Below are 20,152 nucleotides of genomic sequence, written 5' to 3'. Positions count from 1 at the left end.
CTGGACCAGCCTGCATCAGTGTGTGTGAGCCTGGACCAGCCTGCATCAGTGTGTGTGAGCCTGGACCAGCCTGCATCAGTGTGTGTGAGCCTGGACCAGCCTGCATCAGTGTGTGTGAGGCTGGACTTGGTCCCATTGACCCCGTCTTCTGAGCCCGAATTTCTAAGGCCCCTGGATGGCACTGGTAAGCATGGCTTCCCTAAGGCTGTGAGCCAGCACTTGCCTGACCGTGGGGTGTAGAACAGATGAAGAACACAGAGTGGAGGCTGTTCTTTTTCTACTTTGCCTCTTTGCAAAGCGTTACAAGTTGCACTAACGTGTGTTTTAAACATGACTTTGGATTAGCAGCCTTTGAACATTCCTGCAACTCTAATCTCTCATTTTATTTCTATGGTTTATGTTATGGCTACTTCAATAAATCATTTTAATGCCAAGTGATACAGGCAAACTATTTTATTGGAAGAAAAATCTTTATTCATGGCAGATTTTCCAATATGTGCCAAAATACTGCTGTCGTGATATTTTATGCTCCTGTTTCAAAACAAACAGTTGCAAAGCAATTTCAGTGGCGAATGTGAACAATAAAAATGTGATTAGCAGTTCACGAGCCTGGCGGCCATGTTGTTCTAACGGCTCTCCAGCACAGAAAGGAGCCACAGTAAATCTCTGGAGTCGGCTCTGTCTTCAGAAAGGCGTTTCTTTATGGGTCCTTGGTGCCTATAGGATTTCATCTCCCGGATGTTAAGGTGGCCCAGCCGCAGCCCTACCACGTGTAAGGAATAGTTTGGGTCCTGCACACTCGAGTTTATCTCTGCATCTCTCAGCTCTGGTTGTCCTAATTCATGTGATTGCTTCTTGGGGTTTGTATACAGGTTCCTTAGAAACTCAGATGCTGTGTACCATGCTCTTGACAGGGGTCTTCTATGCAGATAGGCGGAGATTTCCCAGCACAGGAAGCAAGGTGGTATTAACATTCCAGAAGGCTTAGGGATGAGCCTTTGGAGGGCACCCCAAATGGATGCCAGTAATACCTGGGGCATAGTAGGTTTGTCTTATTCTAAACCCACTTGTGCTGCTCAGGGCTTCTGTGGCACAGAAAGGGGCTATGTATAGCCCATTTGCTATTGGCCACACACAGGACTCCACCACTGCTTTTGTTCTGTTACTGATGTGAAAGTGAACTGGCCAGATAGCTCACAGGTAAAAGCACTCCCCATGGCAGCCTGACTATGTGAGCATGGTCCCTGGAGGCCATGTGAAAAAGCCTGTTGTGTTGGCTTTCATCTGTAATCCTAGCACTCCTGAGGCAGGATGGGAGACAGACAGAATCACCCAGAAGCTCTTACGGCACTTAGCCTGGCGTTTGTACATGGGGTCAGAAAGAGCAAGAGAGACCCTGTCTCAGAACAGAGTGGTGGAAGAAGCTGAGTCCCAAAAGTTGTCCTCTGACATGGACAGGTGTGTTATGTGTGTCCGCACCACACACCCCATACACACAACAGTAATTTAAAAATGAAATTCAAAGGTGGGTTTGCACAGGTTCAGGCTTGGTTCCTTAGACTATACGTGGTGAGGGACGTTCAGTTGGTCACAACAGCAACAGAGCGTATTACTGAGTAGGGCCACATTAGCAGAGCAGATGGGCCAAAGTAAACAGGATTAGGAAACTGACTTCCCTGCGATCAGTCAGCTGCTTTAGAGAAGACATCCTTAAACAAAATAAAACCTTGCATCATACACAATTTAGAAAAGCGGGGAGTTTAATACGCCTTTGGCCGTTCACAGAGAACATATAAATGGTGTCCTTTTCTATCTCTAGTTTAAAAAAAAATCCTATTTTTCCATTGCTATAATTTGGATCTGGAACGTCCCCAAAAGCTTGGATGACACTGATGGGTGTGGTAGGACCTCTGAGATGTAGGCCCACACCAGCCTTCCCTCCCTTTAGGTTATGTTGTCTCAGGTATTTGATAATAGCCGTGGAAGGTCAGCCCGCTGCCATCCATCATTCCTACGTGTCCTAAGTGTTGGGCGTGACTTTGAGTTAAAATGCAGGATTCTCTTTTCACCCCCTCTAAACTAGCTGAAAAGCACCAGGGAGCAGTAGGCTGGTGATGTCACATGCTTCTCAGGACAGCTGTCTGCTGTCTGCATTGTTGACTCTTGAGGGGTTGGGAGATGAAATCTAGGAAGTTGTTCTTCAGCATGGCGTCCTCACACAGGGGGTCAGGTCAGCATGGTGTCCTCACACAGGGGGTCAGGTCAGCATGGTGTCTGTCTTCACACATGGGCACAAGCCTGGCATGTGCTGTTCCTTGCTTCTACCCTGACTGTCTACCATTTGGGAATGCCCAGGGGTTGGCCACTGGCCACGTTGGTTTCAGACACGTGATAAAGTGTTTGCTGTGCTGAGGCGTGGCTGAGCCACAGGCCCCTTGGAACTGTGGGTGTCTGCAGCCCTTTGAGACATAGAACAAGTTAACTGACTCGTGGCCAGTTCAGACTTCTGGAAGGAAAGTGTAGTGTAAAACTGCAAATTCTTCAGATGTGACTACCAAATGTTGCTGTCTCCCAGAATCCCTCAGGACACCAGATCCCAGAGAGCGAGGAAGCCAGAGCACCTGCCTTTTCATTTTTAAAAAAATGTGCAGTTAGTGTTTTGCCTGTGTGTGTGTCTGAGTGAGGGTGTGAGGCCCCCTGGAACGGAGGTTACAGACAGTTGTGAGCTGCCATGCGGCTGGGGATTGAACTCAGCTCCCCTGGAAGAATGGCCATTGCTGAGTCATCTCTCTTGCCCAAGAGCACTCACCACCTCTTAGGTGATAGCTCGGCAGTGAAACGCCACTTTGGTGAATGAAAGCAGCCATTCCTGGCTCTGCATTTCTGTGCTCTCTTCCTGTTTTCCTGGCTGAGCAGTAGAGGCAGAATTGATGCACTTACCAAGAGCCTCAAGGATCCTCAGAAGGAGCCCAAAAACCAAGGCCTTAAGTCAGTGTAGACTTATGGGAAAGTGGAGATTTCCGAGTGGCTCCAGCCAGTGGAATTGCGCTTGGGATTTATTAGAGGCACCAGAGTGGAGCAGAGATGCGGTGCAAAGCCTCTCAGGCCAGCTACAACAGGGGACTTCTGGATTTGGACTCTCGGTGACAGAAATAACACATGCTTATAATTTAAACAATGCAGAAAGTCTGACAGGTCGTGAGGAGGTGTCTGATTTCATGGCCTTCAGATTGAAGCATCTGCTTAGCATTTTACACATGTGTAGTATGTTTGTTCCAAACTGGAATTGCATTAAGGACTTGGTTTCTTCTTTTGTACTGACTGTAGCAATATTGGTCGAATGTGAGTGTGCATATATGCATGCCCACGTGTGTTCATTATCAGTGACATCATTGCGCCAGGGCCATTTAGTTTACCTCATTAGGGGACATTTTGTGTCTTCTGTTTTCCCATATCTATATGGAAGGTTTTATTTTCATGCACATTCCCTAGAAAATTCAAAACAGCTCCTTCATCTCCTTGGTTAAATTTATGACTGTAATTTTTGCCTCTTTAACTTATTTATAAATGGAGTTTTCTTAGTTTAAAAATATTTCCGTTTACTGGTGTGTGTCTGTAAGTTTATACACATTAAGTGTAGGGTGTGGTGCCTTTACATACATGCAGGGGCCAGAAGAGGGCGCTGTTGTTCTCCTCTGTCACTCTTCATCCTCTTGAGGAAAGGTCTCTCCCTGGATTGGGAAGCCAGCCAGACCCAGTTATCCTGCTGTCTCTGACACCTGGGAGCCTGGGCTGCAGGCATCTGCAAGGATACCTCTGTTACCTGTTAACCTGCATGCTGAAATCTGAGTGGGCTCTGTGTGTTTGTAGAACTAATCCCTTTAACTGCTGGGCCATCTCTCCAGCTGTTCTTACAGATTTTAAGGTAATTCGTGATTGATTGTAGAAATGTAAGAGGATTTTAATATTCTGTATCCCACAGTTTTACTGAATACAAAGTTCAGTCAGTTTTGTGGGTCTTCACCGTGCAGTTAGGTGCCTTTCTGTGCAGTTTATGCGATATTTTTCTTGACTTGTCGCCCCACTCCCACTCCCTGATAAGATTGGCATGTCTGTGGGGACTTTCTTGCTAATCACTGAAAAGAGCCCATCCCACTGTGGGCAACGCTATTCCCTGGGAGGGTGGCCCTGGCTTACACAGGAAAGCTAGGTGAGCATGCCTGGGTGCAGGTACTCGAGGCCCAACAGGCAAGCAGGGCTCTACTGGCTTCTTTGTCAGGTTCCTGCCTTGAGTTTCTTCCCTGGCTTTCCTCAGTGATGGGTTATGACCTGGAAGTATATAAGCTGAAATAAGTCCTTTTATCCCTCAGGTTACTTTTGCTCAGTGTTTCCTCACTGCAGTGGGAAGGGAAGCAGGTCTCAAGTTTTCCTGGTGAATTCAGTCTTTACTTAATCTTACCAGCTTCATTTGGTCCTTGCCCGATGCCCCTGTCCCTGTGGTGTGGCTGCTGCTTCTGATGTCAGTATGCTGAGTTTCTGATGTCAGTACGCTGAGTTTGCTTTCTTTTTTATGTTCTCTTCGGCCCTTCTGTGCCTGTCCAACCATCCTGGACCGCCATATAGGAACTTGAGTTTCTTGCAGGCAGTATGCAGCTGGGCCAGTCTCACTTGTAATCTATGTGTGAAATTGTCTTTTCAGCAGTCAGTTTAGATCTTTTATACTTCATGTGGTAATTGATGTGTTAGGTATTGCCCGTTCCTTTATTCATTGCCTTTTCTCTGTTTCTGTTTTCCTCCTGTTGGTTTTCTATGGTTTACTTTAACATTTGTTTAGAATTTCTTTTTGGTTTATATGTAGTAGTTTTGACTGAATTTCTTCATAAGGACTTTAGTGTGTGTGTGCGCGCGTGCGTATCTGCGTGCACACAGGCACACAGATGCACACTCTATTCCTTCCTACTGCACATGAAAGTGTCTGTCTTCTCTGTGCATGGACCATGCTTTCTGTCCTCCTGCCACTGTTAGCCCTGACTGGTTCCCCTTCTTGGCTGTCAGATTCTCTTCCTAAGCATCACCTTGCTTCTCCTGACTCAGCCACATTCCTCTGTCATTAGTGCTAGGGGTGCCCAGTGTATCTTAAAGGACAGACCAAGTGGCAGATTTTCATTTGTAGAATTGGTTGAGTGAAGTCCCTCTGTATTACCAACTTCCTGCAGCAGGAACTGTCTCTTGTGTTCCACTGTGTTCCCACACTTAGATCACCAAGTGTTAGGAGCAAGTGCTCAGCAAACACCTGTGAGAGCAAGTGTGTGTGTGTGTGTGTGTGTGAGAGATGGGATGGTGGTGAGTCCAGGTTGTGTGTGTGATGGGATGGTGGTGAGTCCAAGCTGGGATGAGCCATGGAGTCTGGAGTTAACCTCAGAACCTCTCAAGCGACATACAAGAATATTAAGCAGAGAATTGATCTTTGCATTGCCATTTAGAAAGTTCTACCTGGCTTTTTCACAACGGGTTTGCCTTCAGAACACAGGTATTATGAAAGCCACCACTAATTCAAAGCAAAAATGGGAAAGGAAAAGACTCACATCAATATTGTAGTAATTGGACACGTAGATTCCAGCAAGTCTACCACAACCGGCCACCTGATCTACAAATGTGGTGGAATTGACAAATGAACCATCGAAAAGTTTGAGAAGGAGGCTGCTGAGGTGGGAAATGGCTCCTTCAAGTACGCCTGGGTCTTAGACAAATTGAAAGCTGAGCGTGGTTGTGTATTACTATTGACATCTCCCTGTAGAAATTTGAGACCAGCAAATACTATGTGACTATCATTGATGCCCCAGGACCCAGAGACTTCATCAAAAACATGATTACAGGCACATCCCAGGCTGACTGTGCTGTCCTGATTGTTGCTGCTGGTGTTGGGTGAATTTGAAGCTGGTATCTCCAAGAATGGGCAGACTTGTGAGCATGCTTTTCTGGCTCTACACCCTGGGTGTGAAGCAGCTAATTGTCGGTGTCAACAAAATGGATTCCAGTGAGCCACCATACAGTCAGAAGAGATACGAGGAAATCGTTAAGGAAGTCAGCACCTACATTAAGAAAATTGGCTACAACCCTGACACAGTAGCATTTGTGCCAATTTCTGGTTGGAATGGTGACAACATGCTGGAGCCAAGTGCTAATGTACCTTGCTTGGTTCAAGGGATGGAAAGTCACCCGCAAAGATGGCAGTGCCAGTGGCACCACGCTGCTGGAAGCTCTGGACTGTATCCTGCCACCAACTCATTTCAACTGACAAGCCTCTGCGACTACCCCTCCAGGATGTCTATAAAACTGGGGGCATTGGCACTGTCCCTGTGGGCCGAGTGGAGACCCATTGAGTGTTCTCAATCCTGGCATGGTGGTTACTTTTGGTCCAGTCTATGTAACAACTGAAGTCAAGTCTTTGAAGCTTTGAGTGAAGCTCTTCCTGGGGTCAATGTGGGCTTCAATGTAAGGAATGTGTCAAAGATGTTAGACGAGGCAATGTTGCTGGTGACAGACAAAACGACCCACCAATGGAAGCAGCTGGCTTCACTGCTCAGGTGATTATCCTGAACCATCCAGGTCAAATCAGTGCTGCCTATGCTCCTGTTCTGGATTGTCACACAGCCCACATAGCATGCAAGTTTGGTGAGCTTAAAGAAAAGATCGATCGTCGTTCTGGTAAGAAGCTGGAAGATGGCCCCAAATTCCTGAAGTCCGGTGATGCTGCCATTGTCGATTTGGTCCCTGGCAAGCCCATGTGTGTTGAGAGCTTCTCTGACTATCCTCCACTTGGTCGTTTTGCTGTTCGTGACATGAGGCAGGCAGTTGCTGTGGGTGTCATCAAAGCTGTGGACAAGAAGGCTGCTGGAACTGGCAAAGTCACCAAGTCTGCCCAGAAAGCTCAGAAGGCTGAATGAATATTACCCCTAACACCTGCCACCCCAGACTTAATCAGTGATGGAAGAAAGGTCTCAGAAACGTTTGTATCAATTGGCCATTTAAGTTTAATAGTAAAAGACTGGTTAATGATAACAATGCATCGTAAAACCTTCAGAAGGAAAGAATGTTGTGTGGACCATTTGTTGTGTGTGTGTGTGTGTGTGTGTGTGTGGCAGTTTTAAGTTATTAGTTTTCAAAATAAGTACTTTTTAATGGAAACAACTTGACCAAAATTCTGTCACAGAATTTTGAGACCCATTAAAACAGTTTAATGAGAAAGGAAAGTTCTACCTGGGAGTCTTCTGTGTGGGGAGAGTGTGTCGGAGCGTGTGAGTTAGCCAGTGGTTATTATCCAGCCTCTGTCCCTTCATGGGCCCCTTTCCTGGAAGTTCTTTTCTCTTTTCCTTTTAACATGTGTGGATAGACTCTCTCCCCTGTGGTAGGGGAGAAATGGATTTCAGAGTTTGTAGCTGTAGAAGGAAGAATATTGTTGTCCTTTTCCAACATGTCCATGTCCTAGCTTCAGTGTCGACATTACAGGAGCTAAGACTATGAGACTGGAACAAGGGTGGGCATGGACCAGGGAGGGCTGTAAGTCAGCTGACCATGAGATGGGGAGGTTGCTCTGGGTGATCCTGCGAGTCCTGAAACAAGGAAGGTCCTGAAAACATGGAGGGGATTTCTGAGTTTTGCATGAGAGAGACAGATCTGGCCAGCACAGGCTTTGGCTGTGATCAAATGGCTAGCACCAGCATGGAGGGTAGAGAACCTACTTTGTCTGCTTGTTTGAGCAGACATAGTCTATCAAGGCAGGGAAGGCTTGGTGGTGGGATGTGTCCTGCTGTGGTGGAGGATCCGTAATGTGGATCACGAGGCCGAGAGGGGACAGGAAGTGGAGCCGGGAGATAACCCTCAAGGCCCTTCCCCGTGACCCACCCACTTCAGTGGGGCCTCACTTCCTAAAGGTCCCACAAACTTCCAAACTGTTCCACTGGCTAGGGGCAGGTGTTCAGAGCCTGTGGAGACAGTTCGCATTCAGAGTGCGTCAGATGGAGGAATACAGCCACCTCGAGAAGCCGGAAACCATGATGGGGTGGGGGTTCCCCAGATGCTCCATAACATCACTCAGGCCTGTGGACAGCACTGGGCGTGTCTCTCACCCTCTAAAACTGTAAGGGTGGGTTGTGTCATTTCAAGCTGTGAGGCTCCTTACTATTCTTGATGTCAGTAGTGAGGAGAACCTCACACTTCCTCTTATTTAAAAAGTTTTATTTTGTGCACATGGGTATGCTGTCTCCATCTATGTCTATGCACCGTGTGTACCCGGTGCCTGCAGAGACCAGAGGTGGTCATTGGATCCTCTGGAACTGGACGTACCGACGCTTTTGAAGCTACCATGTAGGTGCTGGGAACTGAACCTGGGTCCTCCAGAAAAGCAGCAGCCTGTGCTCTTAACAAGGAGCCATCTCTCCAGACCCCATCTCTCCAGCTGCACGTGCACACACACACACACACACACACCAACATGCATGCACACACACATACACACACGGGCACACACATGCACACGCACGCACACACATACACACACACGAACATGCATGCACACACACACACACACACACACACACACACACGCGCACATGCATATGCGCACAGAGTAAATGGACCACGGAGGACTCGAGAGGGAATAGAAACAGTCTCAAAGGAAGCCTCAGCTAAGGTGCAACACAAACCTCCCTGGCTCATGCTGTGTGTCTTTTCTGTGGGATATGAAAACACCACATGTGTTTAATGATGATTCTGAAATTGAAATCCATGGTGTGACTTTTGGTCCTCACTGGGCAGAGCAGAACTGATGTGGTTACGCGTGTTGCCCCCACAGGTCATGGGTCAGGGACTTCTATGCCGTGTAGCAGAGCAGTTTCTGTTGTGTGGTAAGAAGTGATTCATTGGCTCGCTAAGATAGGCTTTCTTTTGAAATCCATCACTTGTATGCATGGAAATGGTGACTGCTTCCCGTGTCTGTCTGTCTGTCTGTCTCCTGAGATGCTCCCTATTCTCCTGAAACTCTGGATTTTAACTTTATTTCACTGTAAAACGTTCACGAGCATTTTCACAGCTCCAACCCAGCTCCTTTAACCTCCCCAGAGGGTTCCTTGTAAGCCTGTCACGGCCTGTTTAGAGAGCTGAGCCGATACACTGGGGCTGAAGCGAGGCCCAGCCTTGATGGCTGCTCAGGGAGCGATGGGCACCGTGAGGCAGGGTCCGGGCATCTCCGCTCTTCTCAGTCATTTTGCAACTGGGGATTGTAAAATGAGTTGTTATTCTAGCTGTTGTGCATAAAGGACACACAATCCTAGTACTTTATTTATAAGCTGTAAGCCTAGATTGGGCAGGGTGTGAGCTTTTGTAACTTATGTCCCAGTCATGTGTTCCTTGTTGTTTGCTGTTTGAATCTCACCCAGTTATTCTCGTGGTCATTTCCACTCCTGGTGGCGGCCGCCTCCCTTCCTCTCCTGTCTCCTCTTTTTTCAGTCTCTCCTGAAGCCGCTCACTCAATCCTCAAATTCTGCTTTATCCTCTCTACTACCCAATCACAGGCTTAGGCTTTTATTGACCAGTTCACTTTAAACTGAGGAGCAGGGCTTAGGTAGCGCCACTTGCTGTGCGTGAAGATCTGCTCGCCAGGGGCAACCAGGACTGGGGCCAGGATTTAGCCTTTGACTACACAGTAGCACCAGACCAAGCCTGACAGGGGATTCTCAGAGTCCCGTGTCCTGTGTCCACTTGTCCCTCAGAGCTGTCTTAGAACTCCAGAAAGGCACGATTGACTGTATTGAAATGATGTGTCAGAAATAAGGTTTGTGTTTTTAATCAAAAAGTCATTCTTTAATTAACACGCCTCAGAAAGATTCACTGAAGGTGAAGGTTTTTGGCAACAAAATTTAAAGGCCATGGAGCAATCTAAGTCTCCATGTAGGTTTCAGTGTCTCCTGGCTTGGGTTCTGCTTGTAGGTCTACCCTGTAAACCTGCCATCAGACGGAATCTGGTGGAATCTGTACATTTTTATTTGGAGTGATGAAAATAACTTGTGGTCTGCATTCTGTGGCTGGATATTTGCATATACCCATCTTACTTCCATGTATACCACAATGCATACTTCTGCATACCACACATATCCACGTATATCCATCATGTGTCTAGTTTTACTTTATCCAGGATCTCACTGTGTAGCCCAGGCTGTCCTGCACGGCTTCTGGCCACCTCACCAGCTCCTTCAACCCGGCCACCTCCCTGTCCCACCAGAGAAGTTGGTATATGGTCTTTTCATAATCCATGTGTACGTGTGAGAAATTCTTTCGGTTCTCTAACCCTCTCACATCCCCATTCCCCTCTCTCTTTCTGCCCACCTCTTTCCCATGAGAGGGATTGAACTCAGGGCAGGGCAGCACACATGCTGGGCTAGCCCTCCGCTGCTGGGCTACGTTCACCTTTTAGTTTGAGATGGAATCTGGCTAAATCACTTGCATCTTTTTATTTTCGGGGACCAGCAGGCTTTGTTAACTGTAGTCCGCCCTCCTCCGCCTTCTGAGTGCTGGGCTTGCAGGCACGCAGCAGCTCCCTGTCTGCTTACCTTCTTTAAAGGGAATCTTCACACACTAATAGCTCATTCAGCTTTGTTTGTTTTACTAAAGCAAGCCCGCTGTTCCAATGTCCCAGGGCTAGGAGGTGCTGAGGGCAAGCCTGGCAAGGGTCATGATGACCCTTGTTCTTGTCTAAGTAGTGTTCCCCTCTCTTCCCTTTCACCTTCCCTTCCTCCCCCTCCTTTTCTCCCCTTTCCTATTCTTTTAGCGATTACAATCCTTGGATTTTGATAGGAATTGTATTGAATCTTTACCTCCTTGTGTATAGTGAAATTTGACAATTTCAGATCTAAGTAATGAACATAGTTCATTTCTAGTTGTGGTGTGGCTCAGCCCTTTGCACACACCTTTAATCCCTCTGGCTGGAGTACAGACACGTCCTTCGTGCACACCTTTAATCCCAAACAATAAAGGTAAAGTTAGTTTGTAGGAAGAAGCACCAATGTGTGAAAGTGATGTCTAATTGAGTGGCAGACAAAGCGATGAATCAGAGGAAGATTTGACAGAATAGGATGTGCCAGATCTCTAGAGAAGAGAGAGGAAATGGAAGCTATTTTAGAGAGAGACAGACAGCACAGTAGAGCTCGTGGGGAGCAATGCAGTAGAGAAGGAGAGTTGAGCAGCACAGAGAGGGAGAAGGAGCGAATTCTACTGGGAGAGTTTAACAGAGACAGATGGAAGAGGGAACAAGCTAGACACAGGTGAAGACAGAATGAGCCAGAGAGTGAGGAACCAGAAGATTAGAACATATTGCCAGAGTTAGTTTGAAGTGAAGTGAAGGAATTCAGTAAGATGCTAAGAGAAACTAGATCAAATCAGTCAGTTTGAAGAAGAGATTTGAGCAAGAACAGCTGAGTTGGTCCAGCCAGCCAGAGTCCAGAAAGAACAAAGGGTCTCAGATTAGATTGTACAGAGGCTAGATGCTTCCAGGACTAGACCTAGGTTAGCAGACTGAGGCTGTAAGCCTCTAGACAACATTTCTATCAGTGCTGGGAGCCTGCCTGACCTGGAATGGTTTGAAGTGGGACACAGTGTTGGACATAGAAGTAGCTTTAAAGACTGATGATCTCTGGCCTTCTAGCTCTCTAACTACACTCAATGCTGAAGCTGCTAGCATCTAAAAAAAAAAAAATCTAAATATTTTCTTGCTTATTCTGTGGTTGAGAACCGCTGACTTGGGTGATTAACACCTATAGCCTATCAGAGGGGGAGGGGGGGACTAAGTAAAGGGTTAATCGCCAGAGCTCCTTTCTCTCTGGTCCAGAAGCCTCTCCTCTCACTTGTCAGAGGGGGAGGCTTTGAACAATACATTTTTTGAACCAGGAGAAGAGAGTCACCCTGGCAGAAGGAAAGGCTTTTACACAAGCAAATATGCATAAACACACATACATTCATACACACATGCATACATACACATTTGTTAGCACATACTATTTGTTGGGCCTAACAATCGGTCTAACCAGCTTACATATTACACACACATAGCCATACTTACATATCATATGGAGCAAAGCCCAAGCTCCGGCACAGGAAGAACTCACTCATCCTGGCTGAAAAATGAGCTCCAGTATTTACTGCATAGAACAAGAAAAAGCTTCTACCCTTCTATTGCTAAGTGAATTAAACCCAAGTCGGTAAGAAAAAATCTGTATCCTATTTAGTAAGACCAATCCTGCCTTGCTGTTAAGAAAAAACCTGTCCCATGGTAAGAAAGCCTGCCTGCTCTTTCTGCTCTCTCTGTAGTTTCTTCTTTCTTTCTTCCTCTTTCTCTATATGTTCCTTCTGCCCTTGCTCATATGTTATCATTCGTAGTCTTTTGTACTTTTTAGGACAATAGATCACATGGGTTTCCCAGGCATCCTTTTTTTTTTTTTTAAACAAAAGTTCACCAAAAGTTCTAACATAAATTCAAATCATAAATTGAGTAAGTTTACAGCAGAGATGTTTACATATGTTTCCATTAAGACTAGTTATCTAGCTAGACATTCATTACCTGTCACTAGTTCCACAGGTTCATTGAGAGTTAAAAATCATAATTCTTGTGACTAAGTTATCATTGAAGTTTTGTCTAGATAAACCCGGTCAATATTTTATCATCTGTCCTTACACCTACAATAAATTGTTAGTTCCTTTTTATGACCTTTGGTTGTTTTACGACCTCTTGTAATGTGCTCCAAGTTGTAGATGCCTGCTTTCTATCTCAGAAGCAATTAACTCATGACACTTGACTGGCAGAGTTCTCACTGCAGTTTTGACATCAGAAAGGATTTAATAACAGTTCTATTATAAAGGGCTTAATAATTACTAGTATAATCTTAGGAATTCTTATAGGATCATCATTATGAATTAAGAAATAATCTATTTGTCTATACAGCATCACTACAAGATAGTAGTACATCTTCATTGATGTGCAGAAATCTGCCCAAAAGGATGGGCTGATACACAAAGTTCATCCATTCTCTTAACTGGCATCTCCTATAAAGTCAAAATCAAAATACTGCCAACATCTCAGGATATATTACCATTGTAAAACATCATAGTGAGGGAACACTGGACCAAAGCAAAGCCAAAATCCATCAGGGCAAACTCCAAATTCTGCATCTCCATGTCTGATGTCAAAGCACTACCAGGTCTCCAACTCCTTTCCACTTTGATGACTGCAACACACTTCTTTCTTTTGGGCTGGTTCCACTCCCTGTTGTCAGCAGATATCCCACAGCTCTGGCACCTCTAACATCTTGGTGTATCCAAGACAACTTCAACATTGTACCTTCTTATACCAGTGTCTGGGATCCACACATGCTCTTCTGGGCTCCTCCACAGGGCTTGGGACACTTCTCCAGCTCTGTCCTCTGTAGCACTCTGGGCTTTGGTTGACTCTCCTCCACTGCTGCCGTTCTTGGTGATCAACCCATGGTACTGACATCTCTCTTCCAATGCAAGTAGGTTTCGTCATGAACCTCTCACAGGCTCTCTTCATGGTGCTAAGCCTCAGCTTCTTCATATGACCCCTTCAGTCCTGGGCCGTCAACTGCAACGGAGGCTGCACCTTCACCTATGGTCTTCTCTGACTTCTTTTAGTGCCAAGCCTCAGCTGCTCTCCATGACCCCTTCCTACCTTCAAAACCAGTGGCACCAGGGTGACCAATGCGCATTAACAAGCCCAGTTGCTGCAGGAGGTACAACTTTGCTAGGAGTCTTAGCCAAGGTCACCCTGGATTTCTAGAGTCTTCTGGTCTTTTTTTTTTTTTTTTTTTTTTGGTTTTTTGAGACAGGGTTTCTCTGTGTAGCCCTGGCTGTCCTGGAACTCACTTTGTAGACCAGGCTGGCCTCGAACTCAGAAATCCGCCTGCCTCTGCCTCCCGAGTGCTGGGATTAAAGGCGTGCGCCACCACGCCCGGCTGTCTTCTGGTCTTTTTTTTTTTTTTAAAGATTTATTTATTTATTATATGTAAGTACACTGTAGCTGTCTTCAGACACTCCAGAAGAGGGCGCCAGATCTCGTTACGGATGGTTGTGAGCCACCATGTGGTTGCTGGGATTTGAACTCTGGACCTTTGGAAGAGCAGTCGGGTGCTCTTACCCACTGAGCCATCTCACCAGCCCCCGTCTTCTGGTCTTTTAATAGCTTCAACTAAGATTGGTTTGGAGAGCCATTTGCCTGGCGAATTGTTGGTCCAGTTAAGCTTCAGAGTTTTCTCTCTCTGGGATGCTTTTCTGGAAGCACTGGGCGCAGTGAAGAATCTTTAAGTCACCTGCCTGCTTGGTGGGTGCTAGGAGGGTGCCTGTGCTGCTGTGGAGCAAAGAGTAAACTACAGACCTGTTTTAGATTTGCCCCGACACGACACAGTGCGTGGCTGCTAGCCATGCACCTCACTGTCCCTGGAGGTGTGCATCTAGATGGCTTCGCTGCAGCATCCTGCTGGGTATGGACAGCTTAGCCGTCTGTCGGTCACACAGAGCACTAAACATGATTGACATCCATGAGAGAGCAGCAGGACTGAGACTAAGGGCTGAGGTGAGATGATGGATAACACAGGACAGCAACACAGGGAGGGTGGAAGGAGCTGCCTGGCTGATTCCGGTCTTTCCAGCAGGTTTGGTGTGACTGCAAGCCTGTAACTACAACATAATGCTCATCTCACAGACACAAATATAAAATGAGACTCCCCCCCACCTCAAATTGCAGAATGGCAAGATCTTAGATGGTCCATCTCTTATTAATCTCACAGGGGCTCATATTGGAATATAAATGGACCTTATTTGTGCTTGCAAATCAAATCACCATGAAAGGTTATTTCACGAGGCAGAGGCAAAATCATAATAAAATAATTTAGTGAAAACTGGAGCTGAGAGTGTGCTTAATGGAACATGATGGGGTTTAATTTCCTTACTATTTCCATCATTAAAGCTCCATTATCTTTCCCGAGACCTCATTTAGGCATCCCGTCACAACGCGTCTCTGAGATGTTTCTGGGGCACACAGGAGGCTGGGGTGCCATTAGGACAGAAACCACTAATGCTGTCCCTCCTTTCATTTCTGTGCTTTGATGGCCGCGCCTGTCATCTGAGCTGCATACCTGCTCACTCTCACCTCATCTCCTGAAAGCCATTCGTGCCTGTGGTCTTCAAAGGAGGGAAGTGTGGTTCGTGAGTCCAAAACAGAACCAAGTCTTACCACTCAGAGAGTCCCAAGGTGCAGAGGCTCGAAGGACTCTGGCAGGTCCACCTTGAGTCCCCATCTTAATCATAGCCACAGCTGAGTGAGACTTGACCACAAGACCACATCCGGTCATCAACAGCCACAGCAGACCTTTCCATTTCACACTGTGGTGGTGCTGTGTCTCTTGTTGGTCTTGAACTCCATCGAGTCCTAAAGTAATTGATACCTTAGGCACTGATTGTACTGCGTGTGCATGCACACGTGCGATCATTCTTATGTCTGTGTGTGTGTGTGTTATACACCTGCGTGCATTCAAAGGCCAGAAGTTGGCATTGAGTAAGGCTCATTGCTTTCCACCTTGTTCCTTGAGACAGGGTCTTCACTGACCTGAGGCTTGCTTCCGGCTAGGCTGGCTGCCTCACTCCCCGTGTCTGCCCTACCTGCGGCTAGGGTTCCAGGCATGCATGCATGCTAGTCCCAGGTTTTAAGAAGGTGCTGGGGGGTTGATCTAGGTCCTCTTGCTTTCACGGGAAGTGATCATATTCACTGAGCATCTTCCAAGCCCTAGGCATTCATTCATTTTTACCCACAGTTTCATGTGAATTCTAAAACCTCAGCCCAGTGCAGGTTTTTGGTCTGAGTAGCTGGCCTTGGTGCGGCTTGGTAAGGTTGAATGTCTTCTGCTGCAAACACAGTTCCAGTGCTGTTCCCTAAAACCCCTTTCTTTTCTGGGTCTGCAATTTCCATTGCCTGTTTATTCCTGAGAACTTCCAGCTCTCACTGGCCTCACCTGGCCAAATCCTCGGTACTCTGTCCCATGACCCTTCAGGGAGTGGCCTGGCCATCCTTCAGATAGGACCCCACCCCCAAAGGAACTTGATTGGGGCCTGAGCCCAGAGTGAGGCAGGCAGGCAGGAACTGGAATGGAGTGTTGTTTCTTTTGGCATTTTCTAGTCTAGGTCAGTCACAGGTGGCTGTTTACTTTTTCAGCTGAGGTTGGTGTCAATCCCAGCTGAAAAGCAACCTGGAAAAGATGGCTGGCAGTGTTGCCTTGAATCTGCCACCATGGTCCTTGATGGCATAGGCCTTGATCCATGAACAATAAAACCAAAGTGTTTCTACATCTGGGTGCAGGTTTGGGGTTCTCGTGTGGAGTCTCAAGAGAATCTGCCACGTTCTGCTTGTCTCACAGACTGTAGCGAGCAGGGCAGGTGACTCAGGGTGATGGTCGGTGGAGAAATGGCTAAGCAGCTACTGCCCTGGGAAGGACTTGTGCGTGGATCCCAGCACCTACCCTGGGCAGCTGCCAAGCTCCTGTAAATCCCAGGCCCAGGGGATCTGGCGCCCTCTTCTGGACTGACCAGGTACTGCACACATGTGTCTGTCTTCCTGAGACAGTTCGCACTGAGCATCCACAGCTCACCAGAATTCACAGGCAGACAGTGCCCTCGTGGCGGCGGTGGACAACAGTGCGGTAGGAAGGAAGCAGTTTTGGCACATGTGATACACCAATCAAGAGACAATCATTAAGACATTTTCCTAAAAAATAGCTTTTCTTTAAGAAACATTTCTTAAACTTTAAATTAGTGCATTTTTTTATACCTCATTTTTTTTTTTTTTTTTTTTTTTTTTTTTTTTTTTTTTTTTTGAGACAGGCTCACTCTGCAGAACAACTTAACAATTCTGCCTCCATCTTCCTCTCCAGGGCTAGAATCATGAACGTATGCCACCCTGCTGTCGAGCAGCTGCTTTTAACTGGAGATTAATTATCGTTTTCTTCTTAGGCTTAGCCTCCCTCAGTGGTCTTTGGTTCCTAGTTACTTTCCTGCCTGGGGATCTGGCCTGGTGCCTTGAGCACATAGGCCATGTTTACAGCTACTTAGCCTCAGCGCCCCCTCAGTCCAGTGGGGGAACTACACCTGGGCCCTGCAACAAGAGAATTCTGCCCACATAGCTCCTCATGCCAGTGCAGCAGGCTCTTCGCCAGGCAGCTGTGGGGCGAGAGGAGCCGTGTGCACGCTTGCATTTTTTTCTGGTTCATCCTTCCTGCTTCAGGCTGGTCTTTTGCTCAGCACATTGCAGGACAGGTCGGTCTGTCAACACTCCAAGAAGATACATAAATGAGATGGCATCCATCTCCAGGGACGCTGGCAGCTTCCCTTGGGCTCCGTTGCCAGGGTTCTCTGCCTAAGCAGACTTGGCAGTGGTCCACCATGCTGCCTCGAGGCACACCCCATCAGGAGCCAGGACCATGGAAGCATGTTGCTGGAACTCCAAATGACATGGATATGCCAGGCTAGCAGCCAAGCAACACAGTTAGCCTGCCAGGAAGGCCTGCTCAGCACTGCCACTACCGTGGAACCAGGGCTAGCATTCTAAGGATGAGCCCAGCAGTGGCTTGGCATCAGTATCCGCTGATTCCGGCCTGCTGCTCTGCCAGGTAGAGAGCTTCCCTCGAGCCCCTCCCTGTGGTGCCTGTCAGTGGGATTTAACAATAGCATTTACTCCCTTCTCTTCTGTAATCAGAAATGGGGATGATGTCCACTCGGTCTTCCGGCCATACTCTTAGGTTGCTTGCACCTTGCTCCAGATGAGAGGAGAGCCTGGGCCCAGGTCTCCTTAGCACTCACCCAGCTGTGTCAGAGCCGCTCGGCACCTGCCAGCTGGCCTCCTCCATCAGCAGAGGAGCTGCTCAGCTACACCATTCCTGACACAGCAGGTGCCACGCAGGCACTCCAGTCTCTGCCAGCCGCAGACAGCCTCACAAGGGGCCCTAATCTCGACCTTTATTCCCAGGAGTTCCTTGCCTCTCTCCGTGAGGCAAAGGGCAAGGCTGATTTTAAACTAGCGGGTGACCTTTGAGTCTCACCGAGCTTGCCTCCTTCCTCTCGCCCCTCCCCAAGGGTTGGTGTGTGACTCAACCACAGAAAAGTTTCCAAATTCTTCAGAAGAAAGTTGCCTGGAGCTGAGGGTTGTCGGAGCATTGTCCTGCATCTCCCTGATGCCCCAGCCTTCTGTCTTGGGGTTTCAAGCCACACCACGGCTCTGGACACAAACAGATCTGTAGAAACAATCTCCCTGGGCTCTCTGTAGATAGATGGGAGTGTTTCATCCCAGCTCTAGCTTATGTGATAGAAGCTGTGGGAATGATGTGGGAGATTGCATCCTAGACAGTATGGATGGAGAGGAGGATGGATGCTGAGCCTAGTGCGGGAGGAAGCAGAGTCGTACGCTGTGCAACTGTGCGGGTTGTATGTAATAGCAGCTACTAGTGGATGAAAGGACCTCATAAAAAGTCACCCGTCGAAAGCAAAGTGTCTTCCCCTCATGTGTGTTTACCATTGCTATAAAGACTACCAGCTTCTCAGGGCTCTGACAAGAAGCAAGATGTTTGCAAAGGGAAGTGAGTGTGCACTGTCACACCCCAGAGCCTCGCTTTGAACCCACTGTGGAATTGTGTGGTCCTAGGTGATTCCAAATCCAGCCAGGTTGACAGTGGAAGTGAACCATCACATTGTGGCATTTTCTTTCCGTCAGGCTTCATTGCTGACCGCAATGTCTTCTGGGTCTGCTCCGGTGGAGTCCCTCCTTTTTAAAGACTGAATACTATCCATTGAAGAAAGGATTTTGGCAAGGACCAATGCTAGCTCACAGCTCAGAAAAGTCTCCAATGCTGGTCTCTGGAGGATCAGGAGTTTCAGAGAGATTTCAGCCCCTCTTGGGGGGTGGGGGTCCCTCCTACCCGGAATCCCAGCAAGGAGGGCCATAGTCTGAGCACTGCTGTGACTTCCAGGCCAAAAGTGATTCCCTGGCTAACAATGAGACAGTGTCTTTGAAAATAAAAATACAGGGAAAAGGGTAATTGCATCATGATTACCTAGGTATCAATAGATTTGTATCCAGTGAGATTGGGCTGCATTTGCCAATGCTGTGGCCTGTGAGCAGGGGGTGCTGTGTCATTTCCAAGAAGGACCTAAATCAAAGATGGATTGGCCCTGCTCTCTTCAGTGAACAACTTTGCTATGTATCATTAGTTACTTATCAAGAGCAGTATGTTGTGTCGTCTGGTCTCTTATTAATCACCCCTTTCTTCCACCATCGAACTGTGAGCATAATTGGATGAAGTTGGTGGCTTGCAGCCGCCTTCACATCCATCTTCCTAAGCCAGTGTCACGGAAACACTGGATTGTGGACATCCACCCAGGAGTGCGCTGTGCACGTCTGATTCTGAAATCGGTGTTAGACACTGGTACTCTGGAAAGCTCACACCTTGTCTNTGTGTGTGTGTGTGTGTGNGAGAGAGAGAGAGAGAGAGAGAGAGAGAGAGAGAGAGAGAGAGAGAGCAAGAGAGAGCCAACCAGCATGGTGTCAGGGGAGCTCTCCACAGCAGGATTCCTAGTCACAGGCACACACTGCTCTCTGTCTACCCTGGAGCGCCTGGCATCTCTGCCCATGGATTTTCTCTGTTCCCAGGCAGTTGGACGTCACAGCCAGGGTGATGACCACCTCGCTGGCTCTTAAAGCTTTTGGCCAAGTGCAGTTAGTTGGCCAGGGGATGGTCACAAGTTATGCCTGGTCAGTGGACAGGGGAATGTCAGCATACTGTGGGCTGGGGGAACGTGTATTCACATGACTCAGAGCAGAAATGGGAAGATGGCTCACAGACCAGGCCTGTGGCTCAGACAAGGCTCTGCTGTGCCTGGCCAAGGTGAGCGTTGGAAGTAAACAAGGACCAGGTAAGTAAGGCTGAGGGGACTCTCCAGGAGGCTGGAGAGAGGGCTCCATGAGATGTGAGAGCAGCAAGTTTCAAAACGTGGGCTTGTAGATCATCTCCTAAGTCACAAACTTGGACTGAGGTGTAGATGCCCCAGC

The 20,152-nt window shown here is 47.5% G+C and overlaps 1 protein-coding gene and 1 pseudogene across 3 annotated transcripts in view; both read left to right on the top strand.

The window, feature by feature from the left end:
* The window catches only part of Ulk4 (unc-51 like kinase 4), a 283,269-nt gene that overhangs the window by 129,061 nt on the left and 134,056 nt on the right, over positions 1–20,152 (top strand). The window lies entirely within an intron of this gene.
* Positions 5,565–6,970, top strand: LOC110302596 (annotated as a pseudogene).

This window comes from Mus caroli, chromosome 9 (genome assembly GCF_900094665.2).
Source record: "Mus caroli chromosome 9, CAROLI_EIJ_v1.1, whole genome shotgun sequence".
In the NCBI taxonomy this organism is placed as follows: Eukaryota; Metazoa; Chordata; class Mammalia; order Rodentia; family Muridae; genus Mus; species Mus caroli.
The sequence above is the reverse complement of the archived record's forward strand: the minus strand, read 5'-3'. Positions and strand labels throughout refer to the sequence as shown.